Source organism: Tamandua tetradactyla, chromosome 6 (genome assembly GCF_023851605.1).
Source record: "Tamandua tetradactyla isolate mTamTet1 chromosome 6, mTamTet1.pri, whole genome shotgun sequence".
In the NCBI taxonomy this organism is placed as follows: Eukaryota; Metazoa; Chordata; class Mammalia; order Pilosa; family Myrmecophagidae; genus Tamandua; species Tamandua tetradactyla.
In genome coordinates, this window is record NC_135332.1 from 70071353 (window position 1) to 70091206 (window position 19854).

Sequence of the window (19854 nt, forward strand, 5' to 3'; positions counted from 1 at the left end):
AGACTCTGCTTCTCGTGGCTATGTCGTTCTGCTCTGCTCTCTCTGAATCTCCCATTCTCCAAAGTGTTTCCTCTTTTATAGGACTCCAGAAACTTCTCAAAACCCACCCACATGGGTGGAGACATGTTGTCACCTAATCCAGTTTAACAACCACTCTTGACTAAATCACATCATCCGGGGAGATGATATGATTACAGTTTCAAACATATAGTATTGAATAGACAATGGGATTTTGATTAAAACATGGGTTTTCTAGGGGGCATACATCCTTTCAAATCAGCACAGAGGCAAATGGACTATCTCCAATCAGACCTTAGAAGCAAAGGACAAATTGTCTCTAAAGCTTCAAGGAGCATTGGCATGGAGGGTTGAAAAGGATTTCTCCAAGTCCTAACCCTTGGAACCTGCAAATTCGACCTTCTTTGGGAAAGGGGTCTTTGCAGTATGAGTTAAGGATCCCGGAGTGAGATCTTCTGGGACTACCATGGGCCCTAAATATCATGCCAGGGTCCTGTCAGAGAGATGGAGGGAGATACAAGGCCCCTGGAGGGGAAGGCCATGTGAGGACAGATGCAGAGCTCACAGTCCACAAGCCACAGAACCCCAAGGGCTGTCAGCAAACACCAAACGCTGGGAGAGCCAAGGAAGGGTCCCTCCCTGGAGCCTCAGGAGGGAGTGTGGCCCCGCCCACACCTGGATTTCAGACCGAAGGTCTCCAGAACTGCGAGGTGAGGAACTTCTACTGATTTAAGCCACCTGGTGTGTGGCGTTTTCTTACAGCAGCCACAGGCGACTAATACATTCCACTCAGGGCCCAAGGAACATCATGATAGTGATTGATTCTGTCACCATTTATTGAGAGTGGATGTCCTTTACTCCTATGAGGAGAGATGAACTGTCATTCCCATTTGAAAGATGAAGGAACTGAGGCTCAGCAAGGCCACCTAATGTTTCCAAGAGGGGCACCAGGCCTAACAGACCAGAGCCTGTGAGATGCTCCAAAGTGGGCTGGCCACATGGAGACCCGCAGCACAGAGCGTCTGTCTTTTCTTTCAGCACCCACAGCACAGAGCGTCTGTCTTTTTCTCAGGAGCCGAGCTCTGTGTTCCAGTCTCATGGTCAAGGACTGCCTTGGCCAAAGGTTGCCCCAGATGGGGGCTCCCAATGGCTGCAGAGAAGGTAGAGTCCCACCTCCTTTCACCCCTGCCCCCCTCCTGTCTGTTCTCTGGTTTTCCCTTCAACCTGACCCCACACCAACAGCCTGAAATGGACCAAGGGTCCCTTGACTTCCAGTTCTCCCTGTGTCCCCACTCTCCTGGGACATATTCTCTGTTGCCATCTGTTCTAGTTTGCTAGCTGTCGGAATGCAATATACCAGAAATGGAATGGCTTTTAAAAAGGGGGAATTTAATGAGGTGCTAGTTTACAGTTCTAAGGCCGAGAAAATGTCCCAATTAGAAATGTCCAATCAAAGGCATCCAGGGAAAGATACCTTGGTTCAAGAAGGCCGATGGAGTTCAGGGTTTCTCTCTCAAGTGAGAAGGCACATGGAGAACACAGTCAGGGCTTCTCTCTCTGCTCTCTCCGAATCTCTCATTCTCCAAAATGTTTCCTCTTTTATAGGACTCCAATAAACCAATCAAGACCCACTCAAATGGGTGGAGACATGTCATCCCCTAATCCAGTTTAACAACCATTCTTAACTAAATCATATCAACCAAGGAGATGATCTCATTACAGTTTCAAATATACAGTACTGAATAGGGATTATTCTACCTTTAAGAAATGGGATTTATATCAAAACATGGCTTTTCTTAGGGGGCGTACTTCCTTTCAAACCAGCACACCATCGGCAGCTGCATTGCTCAGAAGTAAAGAGAGAAATGGTTTCAGACCTTCAAGCCACCACCAGAGGTGGAAGTTCAGGAGTAACTCTGCCATCATTTAGGACAGCTGCTTCCTGGCTTGGCCACAGTCCAACCAGACTGCACACCAAAATGCCAAAGCTGGCAAGGTCATTGGCCACGTACCGCCGCCTCCCTTTGAGAAAGATGCAGCAGAAATAAGCTGGGGAAACGATTTTCGCAGACCGTGGTACACAGTAGGCGCTCACGAAGTGCTGGCTGGATTGATCCGAAAATGAGCATGCACCAAACAGCCCCCATGGATGGCTGTGGGGCAGGAGTGGGGCAGATTGGCGCCTGCTGGGGAGCTGGCATTTGACAGCCTCCTCTTTCTGACAGTCTTGTCCTGCTTCCTGGAAATTCTCAGCCAGGGAGCCACTCCTTTGGCTACAAAATGAATGTTCTCAGGAGAAGGTTTATCACTGTCAAGTGCAGAAAGCAGGAAATATGATTGCACTCACAGTACAAGCTCAGCTCTTTGAAAAAAAAAACAAATGTGCAAAGAAAACACCTAGAAGGAAATTCCCTTTTGTGCAAAGAAAAAGGAGCTTTATATAAATACCTGCAAAATGCACATGGATTGTTTTTTTTTTCTGGGAAGAATCACAAAAATTGTTAACAATACTTAATTTGAGGGAGAAGGCAGGGGCAGGATTGGCTGGAGGGCAGTTTTCGCCATGGCCACTTCTGTGGTGTCCATTTACTAACTCTGTATGTGGCTTTTATTAGATTTTCCAAGTGGGATTATTTGGGTGGCACAATTTGGACTTTTTTTTTTGTTTTCTTCTCTATACCTCTCCTGAGTAAAAGCATTGTTGTAGAGAAATACATTTTTATTTTTATTCATTTTGTGAATGAAACAAATATTTAAATGAATATATGAATATAGCTATGTTTATCAATACATAGAGAATTAATAAAACAGAAAATGAAATGAACAAGTAACAAAAGACCAAAAAGAAACATGCCAGGATCTTAATGATGGCTTTCTTAGGTGGACTGTTGGATTATGATTTTATTTTTTTCTTACGTTTTCTCTCTCAAGACAAGTCCTGGTGAAGGGACAATCACTACCCACGCAGCAGGCAAAATCACGCATTGCCAAGTTTATTTGGGAGGAGAGATCCCAGACCTATGCTAGCTCCAGCCTTAGCTGCAAGCACCCTTTAGCATTGGAATTTGGAATTCCTAAACTGCCCCCTTCTGCAGTGATCAGGGCTAATTCTTATCCCTGCATTTCCTCCGTCTGCCGTAACAAAGTACCACAAACCAGCTGGCTTCAACCAGTAGAAGTTTATCGTCTCCCAGTTCTGGAGGCCAGAAATCCAAAATCAAGGATTTCCTTCCAAAGGCTCTAGGACCCTTCCTTGCCTCCTCTGGCCTCTGAGGACCCCAGTGCTCCGGGTTTGCGGCTGTACCCTCCAGTCCCTGCCTCAGTCTCCCCACGGTCATCTTTTCTGCATGTCTGTGTCTCGGGTCCAAATTTCTCACTTCTTATAAGGACAACATAGGTTGTGATGCGGGGACATCCTATAGGAGCAGACATGCTCTCTCAGGAGCAGCTTCGTTGTATCAGAAAACACAAATTAAAGCTAAAGTCTTAGCAGCCAAGTGTAACCTCTGGGGAAGGTGCTAGACAGAGAGGCAGGAATCTTATACCCTAAGAGCAGAGATTCTGTGAACCCCACTGATTCATACGCTGTGTGACTTTGGGCAAGTTACTTAACCTCTCTGGGCCCCTGTCCTTACCTGTAAATTGAGTCTAATTGAAGTCCCTGATGTATCAGGTCATGCGAGAGCAGACAAGGGCAGGTGTGAGCCCCCCCGCAATCTGTACCTGGGAGAAGTGGTTCCTTGTTGGGTTGCCTTTTATTTCTTGCTGTTTATTTTTGCTTTGTCAGAATCAAGGCTGTGCTTCCACAGAGAGAAGGAATGATGCGAGAGAGAGAGAGAAATTCCAACCTGAAGAGGCTGAGGGGTGCATTCACTTTCCTGCAGGCAGCAAAGGCATTTTTTGGTCCTGTGGGCTGACCCTGCTGGGTGGCTGGAGCTGGCCCTGCAGCCCCTCGGTGGGCTCTTGACACGCGGTGGTGGGACGGGGGCGGGTGAGATGATGTCCTAGGATGGATCTCCAGTCCCTTAACCCCTCCAGCCTCTTGGGGTAGTGGACGGCACAGGGGGTCCCAGTGTGGCTAGGTACCTGCCTTCCAGGACTCCCCACAACCTCCCCAAACCTGCCAAATCTGCCACAGGGCTGGGGTGTGGGCAAGAGCTCCTTGTGATTCTAGGGATGGGGCAAGTTCGGGAATACAGCCCCAGCCCCCAGTTCCTGACCTGGAGGGGCCCAGGAAAGCTCACACCCCACTGCCCCCGCCTCTGCTGGGGTGTCCTTGGGGTGAGGGCTGAGCCTTTTATTCCTGGGTCATCTGTCTGTTTGAAGGAATAAAAATGCATGCATGAATGAAAAGTGTCCAGGGGCTGGTGAGACCTTCCCTGCACACTGGGTTGGGAAAGAAGAATTTGGAGGGTCACCAGGGACTGGGGAGTGTCCAAACCACAGGCCACCTCTGTTGATGGGACCTGATGAACCCCGAAGGCTGGAGGTGGGAATAGACATCACTTTGCACTCTGGGAAGCAGTGAGAGCCCCAAAGGGCTGGTGGTCTCTGCCCTTTTTATTTTCAAGTTGGGTGTGTTTGCCTGGGGTGGGGGGGGGTGTCAGGAAGGTGGGGGGTGCTGGGATTTCTTTCTGTCCCTGATTTTTGAAGTTCCCACTGTCTCTACCTTCTGAGATGGTCCCTAGAGGTGGGGCTGCCACACTGTCCCCTGACCGTGCGCCAGCCCTTAGGACGCTGCTGGAAACGTCTGCACAGGTTGGGGTGTCTGAAGTCCAAGAGAGAAGGGCTGGGGGGCCGGAGAGGAGGCAGAGCATATGGGGCAGCAGGGAGAGTCACGCTGTTCTGAGCATGCAGCGCGGGGAGGACAAGGCTGGGAAAATGCAGCAGAAAGCAGCATTCTGCTTCCCGGAGGCAGGTCGAAGCCATGGCTCCCACCTGGGAGTGGACCCCAAGAGGCAGGACCTGCTGGAGCTAAAGAGAGATGCTGCTGAGCCAAACCCCTAGAGATTTTGCCCAAAGGAAGCACAGGAGAGCTTAACGGCCCCCGTTCCTTCCAGGGTTGCAGGCCTGGGCTCTCGGGCTCTTGGGCTCTGGAAGGGGTGGGCTAAGCCTTGCCCTGAGGTCCAGGTGTCCACTCCAGGCCAAACACCTGTACCTGGGACAGCCAGATGGGCTCTCTCTGTTGCACCCCTCAACCGGAGGGCCTGGGAAATGGCAAAGACAGATGGATGCTCAGCTCTTTAGAGCCTGAATTGGCCCCCGCCCCCGCCCCCCAGGCACAAAGTGGGCTTGCACTGGGCAGAGGAAGAGGGGGTGTCTCCACTTCTTTAGCTTTCTCCCCTCTCCACTCTCCCCCTGCCAATCCATGTCGTGGGGGAACCAGGAAGGTCCTCCGAGGCCGCACCTTGCCTGCTGAGCACGTGCCAGTGCTGCCCAGGCCTCTCCTTAGGCCAGCAGGGAGTTGTGACCCCGCTGAGGGTCCAGCCACAACCTCTTCAGGGGCTATCCCAGGCTGGTGCAAGAAGCCCTTCCCAGGGGCTAGAAGGCTCTGGGCAAACGGGAGGGGGGGGGGGGCGAGAGGCACGGCTGTGGCCTCAGCGATTCCACTAGACTGAGACTCCAGGAGACACCCTCTGCACCCCCTCCCCCGCCTCCATGGTCGGCCACTATTTGTGGCTCTGTCTCCTTCCTCTCTCCACGTCTCCTGGCCTCCCCCTCTCCCTCCCCTGCTTTCTTCATCCTCCCCATCCCCAGCTTCTCCTCTTCTTGCCTCCCTCCTCCCACGGGCCCTCTACGCAGCAGAGAGAAGCAGGATTGAGCTGAGAGTCACGGCACCTTTAATGAAAAGTACATATCCACGGGCTTCTCTCACCTCCTGCCTTATTCACGCGACCTTCCCCAAATGCCCCACCTCCCCCACCTTGTCTGGGTTCGTAAATAAATGTCATTAGCTGGCAGTGGGCGCTTTCATCTGGGCCTGCCTGGGAGACAGGTCCATCGAGGCGAGGCACCAAGCACCTGAGTTAAACCTCGAGGGGGCAACCACATGTGGCTTTGACGAGCCTCCTTCCAGGGATGCAGGCCTGGGCTCTCGGGCTCTCGGGCTCTGGAAGGGGTGGGCAGAGCCTTGCCCTGAGGTCCAGGTGTCGACTCCAGGCCAAACACCTGCACCTGGGGCAGCCAGGTGGGCCCTGGCGGCTGATGAGTGGTGTTGGTGGGTGGGCACTGAGAAGGGGGCCTGAGAAATGGGTCCTCAGCTGGCATTGCTGGGAGGGGAAGGAAGAGGGAGGTTGGCTCTGGGGGTTGAGGGCTGTGTGGTTAACTCTGAAATGAACTCGTAGAAGGCTTTCTGGAAGGGAATGTGCTTGATGGATAACTCAAAACAGTGGGGACTTCCAAAACCCACTTCTATTTAGCTTTGGAAATATTTGCTTTGCTGGTGTCAAGTTCATGGTCCTCATTTCACTTTGGACAACCAACAGTGCTTGGTCTTCAGCCTTCCTCACATATTGGAACGTCCCAGGAGCTTGGTGAGAGATGGAGGAAATCCTGACCACAAGCTTCCCAGGGGATCTGAAGACCCAAATGCAATGGTTGTTTTTCTTTTAAATTTAATCAAAATTAAATTGCATTTTTAAAAATTAATTTTTTTCGGGAATGTGCCCAGAAGCAGCAATGGGTCTTTGACCTGCAACCCCCATAGGTTTCTAAAGATGGTAATAGGCATACTCGATGCTTATGAAAATACATTTTTAAAAACACAGAAATTACCTTTTATACGTCTGCACAAGAAAAACGCGCTGTCGGTGTTCTTGGTTTTGTCTGGATGCGACCGTGGATAGATTAGTCAAGTTCAAGTCATCAGCCAAGCTTTACTGAGCACCAGCTAAGCTCCAAGTCCTGTCCTGGGCACGAGGATGTAGGGATGACGCGTCCTTCCTTCCAGGAGCTCAGGGAAAGGAGGGCTGGGGGCAATAGGCATGCCCACATTCACAGCCGTTGAGTCAGTGGTGGGTGAGGGGCCAGGGCTTGGGAGTGTGAGGTGAAGCTGGTGTCGACGCTGGGGGAACAGGCAGAGTTGATTAAACTGACCTGGGAATTCTCCAGCTTCACAGGGAGAAGGGATTCCTGGAAGAGGTGCCCATGCGACCACAGCAGGGAAATGTGCACCGTCACTGCACGTTTGATTGATGAGTTGAGCCTGGCTGGAGCACAGGGCATAGGGAAGGAGGGAACAGCGCACCCCTCAGCAAGGGTCGTGTTGTCCCTGCTGCGATTCGTTCATCCCGGCAACTGCACGGAGTTGGTGTACAATTTTAGACAAAGAAGCAACATGCTCGGACTCAGTTTTCTCAAGACAGCTCTGATGGAAAAATGGGTGAGAACTTTAGTGACTAAGGAGCAGTTTGTCAACATTGGCCAACCAGCAGGATCTGGGTGGAAGGGTGATCTTGGTCTGGCCACCAGGGTCCTCTGTGGTAAAAAGATGAGCACCCCCAAATCCCCAACCTGGGTTCCTGTCTCATTGCTGTGTGTCCTTGAGGGATTCGCAATTCTTCTCTGAACCTCCGTCTCCCTACTTGAGGAATGGAAGCTGTACTATTGGTCAGTATTGTCTATTCCAGCTCTAAAACTGTGTCTACTAAGGCATGGGCAACATCAAGACAGGGAATTGAGAGCAGGAGTGAGAAAGAGAAGGGAGAGGAACCTTTGCCCAACCTCACCAGAGTCCTAAGAGGGAGATATTATGACCCCATTTTATAGATGGAACAACAGAGGGTCAGGGTAGGTGGTTTGTCCAGAGTTGCACAGCTAGAGGGAGAGCACAGCTGGGATTTGAACCCAGGTCTTTCTGACTCCAAACCCATGCTCTATTCACATCTCTGGCTAGTTGCTAACCAGTCTGAGTCATCACCCATCTCTGCTCCATCCTTGGGTCCAGTTGTCGATTCTCAGTGGAGCAGAGGTTAACTCCACTGAAACCCATGCAATTGAAGTGGCAATGGAGTCAAGCACACAGATTGATTAATGGGATAATGGCCTGATGAAAAATTACCCCATTTCAGATCGTTATCCATCTTCCTTTAATAAAGTGGTTGGGGGAAAGGCCAAGGCAGGTTGCCCTCCGTTGTTTATTATAAGCTGCTTCCAAAATGTACAAAGGAGAGTTGAGTTTCCCCACACAGGCTGAGGAGCTCCCAGCTGTTCAGAGTGGATATTTGTGGTTCAGGAAAAAACAAAGTTGCCCTGGTGATGAGACGTGGGAGAGAGCTCTGCAGAAGGATCCTGAGAGTAACTGTCTTTATTGCTATCAAAGTGTTTGGAAAATTCACGTGTCTAGGTCTGGTTCTCTGACAGCCTCAAAGACAGAGATCTGTGTGCAGAAAGGTTGCTGGGGAATGCCCCTGGGGTTAATGTTTGTGAGGGTGTGAAGGAAGCAGGAGGGCGTGGGGGGAGAAGTTGAACTACAACGTAGCCCCAACAGAGGCCTCGGGGGTCCTATGGAACTTCTAGAGCCTAGATGGGCCTTGAGGGTTGTCCCAAATTGGGGAGAAGAAGCCAGGTTGGAGAATAAAAAATACTCCCACCTGGACTGTGATGCGGCTGCCTGTGAGTGGGAGCATGACCTTGAGAAAGGTTACCGGTTCTTTTCAGCTGAGGCCAATTCTCAAAGAGGGCCTCAGCAGAAGCCAGCAGGTGGGGCCATGGAGGTCCCTCCTATAGAAGGGTCCGTGCGGCGCACCACAGCTCCCCCTGCCGGCCTCCCCATGGGCTGCTCAGGACCACTTGTTTCATAAGGTACGTTCTGGAAACAGCTCCTCTGGGAGTCCAGTCGGTCTCTCTTCCTGGGGAATCTTACAAGAGGAAGGAAGCAGGGTGAAGACCTTCTGTCCTCCTGAGGTTGGTCTTGAAGCGCCAACTGATGCTTGTTTTCTTCCCCCTGTACCACCCATTGCCGATTGCTGCGGCCTTTAGTCTAGAGTGTGGATTGGCCGAGGGAGCCCAGGCCCGTCCCCCTGAGCTGAAGCTCCACCCAACACGGCATTCTCAGACTTGAGCAAAGGCGTACCAAGAGGCACCCCATGGGAGCAGCGGGGGGTGGCACATATTCTTCCTTCCCTCCCCCCCTACCCCAACCCTGCAAAGTGTAATCTCATTCCTTCCCTCTCCTGATGACCAGGTCAGTTTCCCTCCAAGAATGTGACTGTTTTCCGTGCCTCCTGATGTCCTGGCATGAGGCATCTGAAGTGACCAGGAGGCAACCACAGACTAAAGTTTAAAAGGACTCTTGCTGTGACTCTTCGTGGAAACAACCCCCTGTGGGATCAGGATTTCTTAGCCCATAGAGTCCATATTTTCAGAAGTTCCCCAAGTTCGTCACTGGGACTGACGTTAAGCAGGTTCCCTCCTACTTGGACCCCTTCCTTGGTTACCAGACTCACGTCCGTATAATGGCCATCGATGGAGATATATGATACGTGCTAAGGATGGTGGCCTGTCCTCAGGGGATATCTTCTCCAAGTCGGCGCCTGGGGGTCACCTTTGGAATGTCATTCCATCCTCCTATCACATTGTCAGATTCTGGGTGCCAGGGTATACGGGTCCACTGCTGTAAAGTGGGCTCCTTGGTCTGATGTGATATTCTTTGGAATATCCAGATATCCCAGGTCTTTAAATTATGTTAGGACAGAGGGTGGAAGAGCTGGCATAGGTCCAGCCAGCACAATGAGTGTACACCGTTGACCATCCCAAGTTGATACAAATTGTTTCTGTCTTTTCTGATAGAGATGGGGGGGAAATGATATCCGCTGTCTCAGGGTCACAAACCATCTACTTGTGGCCATGTTCAGCGACTCTTGCATCGCAGCTGTAAATGTAACCATTACTCGGTTGAGTTTATGGCAGTCCACTGTCTGGATTTTGTCGGGGCCAGATGGGTGAATGAAATGGGGTGGGCGGAGGCCCACAAAGGCTGCCACCTCCCCCAAGGCACTGTATTGATTTTGATTGTTATTCTTTTTTTTTTTAATCAACCTTGTGAGGTACAATTTATGTACAATAAAATTCAGCCATTTAAAGTATAAAATTGATGATTTTTCACAAAGTAAACATGGTGTAACCCCTACCCTAATCATAAGATACAACAATTCTATCATCTAGAAAAGTTCTCTCTTAACCTTTTGCAGTCAATTCCTTACTCCTACCCCTAGGCAACCACTGGTCTGCTATCTGTCATCGTAGCTTTGCCTCTTCTAGAATTTCATAAAAACAGAATCATAGAATATGCAATCCTTGGTATATTTCTTTCTTTTTTTTTTCACTTAGCATAATGCTTTGGAGAGCCATCCATTTTGTTGCATGTATCTGTAGCTCGTTCCTTTTCATTGCTGAGTAGGCTAGCACTGCATGGATATACCCCTCTTTTTGTTCAGTCACCGGTTGACGGACATTTGGGTTGTCACCAGTTTGGGGCTTTTATGAATGCAGCTGCTATGAACACTCCCAGACAAGTCTTTGGGTAGACATATGTTTTCATTTCTCTTGACAAAATACCTAGAAGTGAGATTGCTGGGTCATGCCACAAGTGTATTTTAACTTTACACGAGACTGCTAAACTGTTGACCAAACCTGCTGTACCTTTTTGGATTCCCACCAGGTATTAGAAAGCAATTGTGCTCTGTATCTTCCCAACACTTGGCATTGTCAGCCTTTTTAGTATTAACCATTCTAGGGGGTGTGATGGTATCTCACTGTAGTTCTGATTCACATTTCACTAATAATGATCGATGATGGCCAGCATGCCTTCAACTGCTTTTGTGCCATCTGTCTCAGCTTCCTAGCATTGCCATAACAAAGGGCCACAAACTGGGTGGCTTAAAACAATGGAAATTTATTCTGTCACTGTTCTAGAGGCCAAAAGTCCAAAATCAAGTATATAACAGAGATATACATCCTTGAAGCCTGTAGGGTCCTGGCAGTGACTTGCCAGCAATCTATGGCAGTCTTTGGATTGTGGCATAAATCAGTCTTTGCCTCCATCATATGGCCACCTCTCTCTGTCGGCCCCCATATTTCCTCTTTTTATAAGGACATCTTCATATTGGATTAGGGCCCACTCTAAGCCAGGATGACTTCATCTTGATTTGATTACATGTGGAAAAAAACCCTATTTCCAAATAAACTCACATCCGTGGACCCAGGGGCTAGGACTTGAGCATGTCTTTTAGGGAAACACAGTTCAGCCCATAACACCAACTATCTACGTTCTTTGGTGAAGCATCTTTTCCAATCTTTTGCCCATTTTAAAAATCCTATTGTTTGTTTCCTGGTTATTGTGTTGCATATTCTGGATTCACATATTCGATATGCATTAGGCCATAACAAAGAATGAAGTTTTGAAAAATGCTGCAACAATAAACAACTTCGAAAACAATATGCTTGATGAAATAATCAAAGCACATAAGGACAAACATTATGTGATATCACTTAGGGATGACTAGAAACGGCAAATTTGCAGAGACAGAAAGTAGATCAGAGGGTATTAAGGGGATGGAAGGGTAGGGGAAAAGAGAATATTTGCCTGGAAAAAAAATTTTTATTAAATAAAAAATTTAAAAATGTGTATGTATGCAAATATTTTCCTTTAGTCGGCAGATTGCCTTTCCATTTTCTTAACAGTGTCTTTTGAAGAGCAAAAGTTTTTAATTTAATGAAGTTCAATTTATCGCTTTTATAATGGCTTGTGTTTTTGTGTTCTTGTGTTCCAAGTTATCTTTTCCTAGCGTTCCCCCCTGTGTTTTCCCCTGTGTTTTCTTCTGATATTTGGTTTTTAGTCTACGATTCATTTCAAGTTAATTTTTATATGTGGTATTTAAGGATTGAGGATTTTCCCCTCTGTGAATATTTCATTCTTCTGGCATCATTTGTTGAAAAAATATATTTTACCCCACTGAATTACCCTGGAATCTTTATTTAAAATCCGTTGGCCAGGAATGTGTTAGACTCTTTCAAATTGACGTACAAGTGACTGAGGCTTTTTTCTTTACAGAATTTTTTTCTTCCTGGGCTTCTTTATGGATATTTCTATTGCTATGTCTTCAAGTTCTCTGATCTTTTCTTTTGCATTGTCTAAACTGCTCTTAATTACACCTTATTTATTTTGCTGTATTGTCTTTTTCATCTCTAGAAGTTCTGTTTGAGTCTTATTAACATCTTCCATTTCTCCTAATATTCATGTTTTATTTGTATCACTGAATATACTTATAAACTTGTGTTAGTTGTTTTAAGGCCCTTGGGTGGGTCCTTATCTACTAATTCCAACATTCTGTCATTTCTGGATCTTTTTCTATTGATGGATTCTTTTTCTTGGTTATGCATCATAGCTTCCTGTTTCTTGGCAAGCCTGGAAATGTTCTATTAGATGCTGGATGTTGTGTATTTTATATTGTTAAGTGCTAGGCTTCCCTGCATCCCTCCAAATACTGCTGTACTTTGTCCTAGCATTCAGTTAAGCTCCTTGTGATCAGTTGAGTCCTCTGGAGATTTGTGTTAAAGCTTTGTTCATGTGGGTCTACAGAGACTTTTAGACTAGAGCTAATTTAGCCCCAACACTAAGGCAATCTCCTTCTGAGATCTCTACCCAATATCACTGTATTTTAAGTTTTCTTCAGTTTGGCTGGTGTCAATATATACTATTCCAGCCCTGTGTGAGCCCCATGAAATGTTCTGGTACTTCTTTTTCTTGTGTTTTCTTTTCCCCCAAGCCTTGTCAGTTTTCATCCCACACCTACACAGGCCAGTACTCAGTCAAGACTTGAGGGGACCAGTCTGCAGATTTCTAGAGAACATGGACTTTCTCTTTGCCTCTCTGTGTCTCTCTATGCAGCTGCCTCCCCTCTGCCTTCTCGCCTCAGTCTCTGTGAACACTGACCCCTTTTCTTCAGCTTAGTAAGACTTCTTGAGCTCTGTTTTGGTTGCCCTCCCTGCTCTATGGCCTGAACTGGGAAAATCACAGTTTCCCCTTATTTGCTTCCTTTTTCTCAGAGGTCACAGTCCTTGCTGTTTGTCGCTCAATGTCTGAAAACGGTTGTCTCATACATCCTTGTTGGATTTTCTGGTTGTCAACAGTGAGAGGGTAACTCCCTTAGCAGTTAATCCTTCGTGGGAAGAACTGTCATTTGTTCCCTTTGCACCGTGGTCAGGGACAGCGAGGGGCAGAGTTCCAGAGGTTCCACTTGGTTCACCCCTCTACAAGAGCTCTTATGCCCCAGGACCAAAAATAACACAGGAGTTCTGCTAACCATGAGGAATTAATAATTGTCCATTCCAATTGTGCAGAGTCCAGAGAGAGGCCTCCAGGTGGGGCCGTGGCCCAATGAAATTTATCATGAGCTGGAGCAACCCAAAGTCCCTTTCATAGGTGACCCCATAAACCCCAGTCTCAGAGAGGGCCATGCCAATCTATTGTTAATGTTATCATCGTTTTTATGAGTAGCTAACTTACTGGGCCCTTTTCTGCTCAGCACTGTGCTGAGAGTTTTACATACATTATCTCCTTTATTCTTGTGAGTCCATGTAGTAGGTACCATGACAGTCTACATTTGTAGATATGGAAACCGAAGCTCAAAGGAGAAGAGCTAACTTGCTCAAGGTCACATTGAATGTATGCGGTGAAGGTGGGACCTGAACGCAGGCTGTCTAACATTACCATGCGCTAATGAGTTAAGTTTCCTCTCCTATGTCAACTCCGACATAGGTGGGGCTCCACACAACCATGATGTGGAAGGAGGAGAGGGTGCTCAGATGGATGAGTGCTGAATGTGTGGGTGTGACTTGGCAAACTATTGGCAGCGACGATGGGGTCTTGCACATTTGGGACTGACAAGAACGAGGCCTTGGCTAAATCTGCCAACCAGCCTAAAACAAACTGACCATTCCACAAGCATTTTAGCAACTCCCCCAAGTACAAGGCAGACACAAATCATGTGGGGAAAGTAGCAGCTAGAGCCTGAATTTGGAGCAAAGTGCAATGGGGGTATCCTGTCCAGTCCAGTACTGTCCAGCTGCTACAAAGCTCATAGCTTATGCCACACAAATTTGGGTCCTGGCCACCTGGCCTTGACCAGGAAGGGCGTCCACCTGGTCCCCTGACCTTAATCCAGTGGATACTCTTTCTGACCTGTTCCATATCCTCTTGTTTCCAGCCTCTTTTACTACTTCCCTTCATCACTCAGCCTCGAGAGTCAGTACCACTGCTCCAGCGAAGACCGTTTGCTCCTTCCTAGACGAGAATTCAGACGGGGATCAGCAAAGCATGAGTTTCACGCAGCCATACCTCACCCCCCTGCCCACAGCAGACGTTATTAACCCATACCAGCTCTGGCTTGCTGAGCCCTCCCAAGCCTTCCCAAGCCCTCATTCTCTTTCTCAATATAAGATTCCACGGCACCTCCTTCCATCATTCAAAGTTGGCGTGAGAAGTGAAATCCATTTTCTATCCTGGTTTTGTTCCTTCCCTCTGACTTTGCTGTTTCTTGTCCATTCTGGGCGAATGCCTGGTTGCCTTCAGCCTGAGCCTTGGTGTGTGTCTGTGACTGTTACCTCCCTACCTGAGAGAGACCCAACAAAGAGGATGCCTCCTTCCCACCTCCTGCCCTGCACACGGGTCACAGGGTACTGTCAAGGGCACAGTCTCATTGGTTTATGTCAGCTTCCAGGTTTAGGAGCAACTTGGGGTTCCCCTGAAACCCAGAAGTATACAAGTTATTTCTAATATTTGTAAAAGCCAATTGAGGGCGGGCTGCGGTGGCTCAGTGGCAGAGTTCTCGTCTGTCATGCCAGAGACCCAGGCTCGATTCCCGGTGCCTGCCCATGTTAAAAAAAAAAAAAAAAATTGAAAACCACAGTCTTTGCGGATTGACCCTAAACCTCAATTTTAAATCACAACTCACCACTCTCCACCCCCAATTCTCTTTCCCTTGCTCATCACTTCTCCACCTTCTAACACACAACATATAACATATATATTTATTTCGTTTCTTGTTTATTCTGTCTCCCCACCTACTGGAACATAAACTCTGGGGATCTTTGTTTTATTCACTTACATATCCTGAGCACCTGGAACTATTAAGTATCTGGCATTTAATAGGTGCATTATAAGAGCTGTGATATTTGAATGAATAGTGTAAATTTTCCCCAGCTCAGTCAACACTCTCAAGTCTTGGCTTCTGCCTGGAGGCTGGATGGTGAGCAGAAGCTTTGATTGGCAGGCACATATGTCTTTGATTAATAAAAATGGTGAAACACATCCACAGTTACTTAATACATTCCGTTTTGTTGGCAACATATTTCAAAATATGAAGCCCGTGCAGGCGAGGTAGCGGGGGTAAGGATAAAAACAAAGGACTCCGTATTGGGCACATGGTCTCGGGAGCAGGAGAAATGGCCAGACCCAGGTCAGAGGCTGTGCCGGTCTGAATCTGGGGTGGACCCCAGAAAAGCCATGCCCTGTGATCCTCATTCAGTACTGCTGGGTGGGAGCATTTTGATTGTTTCCACGAAGATGTGACCCACCCAATTGTGGGTGGTAACTTTTGATTAGATGATTTCCATGGAGGTGTGTCTCCACCCACTGAAGATGGAGTTGCTTGCTGGAATCCTTTAAAAGAGGAAACATTTTGGAGAGAGCCCCTTTTTCGGTAGAGCCACGAGAAAGCCAGCAGGTGCCGCCATGTTCGCCATGTGCCCTTCCAGCTGAGAGAGAAACATTGAATGTCGTCGGCCTTCTTGAACCAAGGTATCTTTCCCCGGATGCCTTGGATTGGACATTTCTAAAGACTTGTTTTAACTGGGATATTTTCTCAGCCTTAGAACTGTAAACGAGCAACTTATTAAATTCCCCTTGTTAAAAGCCATTCCGTTTCTGGTACATTGCATTCCAGCAGCCAGCAAACTAGAACAGAGGCCCCTCCCACAGCTTCACTCACTAACCACGGGGTCTTTCGTGGGTCCCTTCCTCTCCTGGCTTCCTCATCTGGAAGTTGGGGTACCAACGCCTGCCCTGCTTACCTTACAGAAACACGAGGACTTCAGGAGATAACGGGCATAAAGGTCTTTCCTAACGCTGTCAATTGACTGCATGCTTGCTGTTAGGGAAAGAACTGGCTCTGTGTCTGGGGGTGGGGCTGGGAGTGGGGGTGGGAGAAGGCCCTGGCATCATTTTGCATTTGAAGGCAGAAGCTCCTGCCCTGGGCAAGGCAGACTCATAATCCTGCCAACCCCCTGTGCCAAGCCTGGTTCTAGCCCTGTGCAGGTCTGCACCCAACACTCACACCCTTGCTGCGTGCTCCCTGCAAATGGGGCCTCCTCTGTTCCCAGAGTCACGGATCAGCTCTCCATACATGTGAATCCATACATACAGGAAACCCCTCTGGACCCCACTTCCTCAGTTGTAAAATCAGTGCTGAGGCCACTGTTCTCATGCACTGATGGTGCTAAGGATGTACTCGGGACAAGCTGCAGGGGAGGGTTTCACATGCATGAAAGAGCTCAGCAGAGCAGGGCTCAGAGGCCACTCTGCACCCCAACAGCCCCACCCGTGCCTTTGGGTTATGTGTTCTGAGTTGAATTATACTCCCTAAAAAACACACACTGAAGTCATAACCTCCTGCCCAGCAGAACATGCCCTTATTGGAAATGGGTTTGCTGCAGATGTGACTGGTCAAGATGAGGCACAGTGGAGTAGGCTGGGCCCTGAATCCAACCGGCCCAGTGTCCACCTAGGGTGAGAGTCCCAGAGACATGCAGGCGCGAATGTCCCGTGAAGACGAGGCAGAGGCTGGGGCAGTGCAGCCAGAAGCCAGGGAGCACGGGGGCCACCGGCAGCTGGAAGGAGCCTTCTGCCCTGCCCATATCTGAATTGCAGATTTCCAGCCCCCAGTGCTGAGAGAGAACCCATTTCTGTGGTTTTATGCCTCCAGGCTTGTGCTTTCTGATGACTGTTCCTTAGTCTCCGTTTCCTTCTCTGTTCAGCAAAAACGCTGGCCCCTAACGTGGGTGGTTGCAAGGAACAAATGTCAGCGGAGCTCCAGCCCAGGACTGGGGTCACAGGGAGGGCTCTAGTTTTTCCCTAGTTTCTAACCCCCTACTTCTGACTTTGAAAAGTGAAATACAGTGAATGGCACGTGACCTCGCCCTTGATCCCACCCTTGTTGTGGGGACACTCGCAATTTGCAAGTGTCAGAACTGGCCGCCCCCCAGTCGGGCTGAGATGACTGATTCAGAAACGGTGCAGTTCCAACCTGGTAGAGGCCACCGTGTCTGCTGCCTCTGGCACGTCCAGACCGAGCCACAGGGCCCCTGCCAAGTAAGCAGCGCCCTCGGCAGAAGGCACCTTTGTGCCCACATCTCCCGAAAACCATGCAGTCGTTGCATCTCCACTTGGAAAAGTACACAGCATACCCCCCAAGAGCTGACACCCCGTCTCCGTCAACAAGGGGCCTCTAAAGCTGCAGGCACAGCACTGCCTCTGCTCTCCAGCTTCAGCGTTCACCCCGAAGCGAGTCAACTTGGCACAGCTGCCAGGATTGACTCTGCAAGTCATCTGGTCCCCCCCACCCCGGGCAGTGGAAGGCACTTCAGTGCTGGGCACCCCACTCCACGTGGTGGAAGGGTGGGGGGCTTCCAAGGGCCTGTAACAGAGGGATCCCCAAAGCCCTGCACACAAACAGTGAGGCTGGAGAATCTGAGTTTCAGAGAGCTCGTGCCACCTGTGCCAGGCCACACAGCCTGTAAGCTACAGAGCGAGAGCTGACCCTCAGGGCTCCCCCATCCACCCTGCTGCCTAGTTCCCTCCTCCCACCCAGTTAGAACCTCGCTTTTTGGTGGGCCATTCCTCAGTCACAACAGCAAAATGAGCTGTGCAGGTCCCAAACAACCCTCAAATCTGCCCAAGCCCCAGGGTCCCTGCCACAGAACCCAGCACACACCCAGTGTCCGGGGATGGTGTCGCAGATACCTGTGACACTGCAGGGTGGTCCCATCCGTTCCACAGCCCTTTACGTCCTTCCGGCTCACCGACACACCAGGTGGCTTGGCCTAGGAGTCTGGGGTTCCCAAGGGGTCCTAGAACCGTCTGCCTAGTGGAGGTCACCGTCACCTCTTGGCTGGCGGCCCCTTGCAATGGCCACTTTGTCCATTCATGACCCTCCAACATAGAGTCAGCATGGCCAGAGTCCTGGGGTCGTGAGCCCATGATTCGCCTTTGTTTCTCCAGTTGGTTTGGCCTGGAGCATCCATTGCATTTATCTTCTCCACTTGAGAAGCCTAGGAAAGAAAAGGGGGCAGGAGTAGGGGGTAGTTTCTTTTTAGGTGAGGTACAAATCCGGCTGAGGTTTCTCCATGGGATGGAGAGAAGCAGGCAGAGGGATGCAGATTGAGGGAGAGAAGGGGGGTGATGGGGCGCTCCCAGCAGAGGCAGTTGCAGGAGAGTGGGGACTAAACACGGAGGCTGTGCTTCGGGAAGGGGTGAAGGGGCCCGGCTCACCAGTGGCTTTCAAAGCTGTCTGGGGGACAGGGTACTCCTGAGCCCCGTTTGTGGTGGAGAAGGAGGCATGGTACCTGCAGTCCTCTCCGCCATCTCCTGGCCTCACCAGAGCCATCTGGTCCTGAATCCTGGTCCCAGTGGCATCCCACTGCCTCCCTGCTGCCCCGCACGCCCCATGGTGTCCCCAGAGCTGCTCCCCATTCCCAGCCCCCACACATGCAGGAGTGGGACCCGCCCCTCTCTTTCTCTTTAATAGATATTTAATAAGCGTCACTCCTCCCTGAGAAGTAATGGAAAGTGTCAAAGCAGGAGCAGAGGCCCCAGGCAGCAGAGCTCTGTGCACCGAGTGGGGCAGGCGCGGGGGCCGAGAGGTGGGTGCTGGGTGGTCCAGGACAAGGCGAAGCCCCAATTCCAGCAAGGGGTTTCTGGGAAGTCACTTTGTTCAGGAGACTTCAGGGGGAAGCACCTTCTCTGAACCCTCAAAGCCGAAGGGAAACCGTTCTCCCAAATTCTGACCCAGTCTCCCCAACACCGATTTGCAATGCGTGTGTGGCGGAGAAATGAAGAGATACAGCTATGTTGTGGTTTCCGTCCCCTCTGAGGCTTCGTCACCCATCCGGTGGTTCTCCTCACCAGTACCGTCTTTCTGGAACTATCTCTGATCCATCAAAGCAGGCAGCCGGCCCTGAGGGTGCTGAGGGAGCAGACGGTGTTGCAGGGGGTTGCGAGCGACAGAGCCTGGCCTGGCCTCCAGCCTCCCGTAACTCACCTGCTAAGGTACGTCACTGCTGTGTCTCCAAGTTCTGGGCTGCAGACTTCAAAAGCTACTCTGGCCAACATTAGCAAAGGGCCATGGCAGGGCCGGGTGCTCATAAAACTAGGGGGCATTAGCATGGGGACTGCCACTGTGGCCCCCAGGGGAGCAGGCTGACTTGCTCAGCAGCCCCACAGGGGGCTTCATCCAATGCCTGCCCATCTTGACTCATTTCTCCAGGGCTCAGAAATGCCAGGACTTGGCTGACTGGCTGAGCTGGATGTGTCCATCCCTCTGGCTGTCCAGGCCGGGGAGGGACTGCTGTTCCCTTTGTCTTCTGTGACTGTGGAACCGGCACCCTGCTGGCAATAGTACCTGCTGAGTGCTGCTCCAGGTTCAGGAGTCTTAGTGCTAAAAGAGTTCAGAGACGAGAGGGCCAGTAGGGATGAGCACTAACATTTACTAAAGAGAAAGAGAAAGAATGCACGGTAAAGAAGTTGACATGGATGTGTTCAAGACAGAAACACACGCTGAG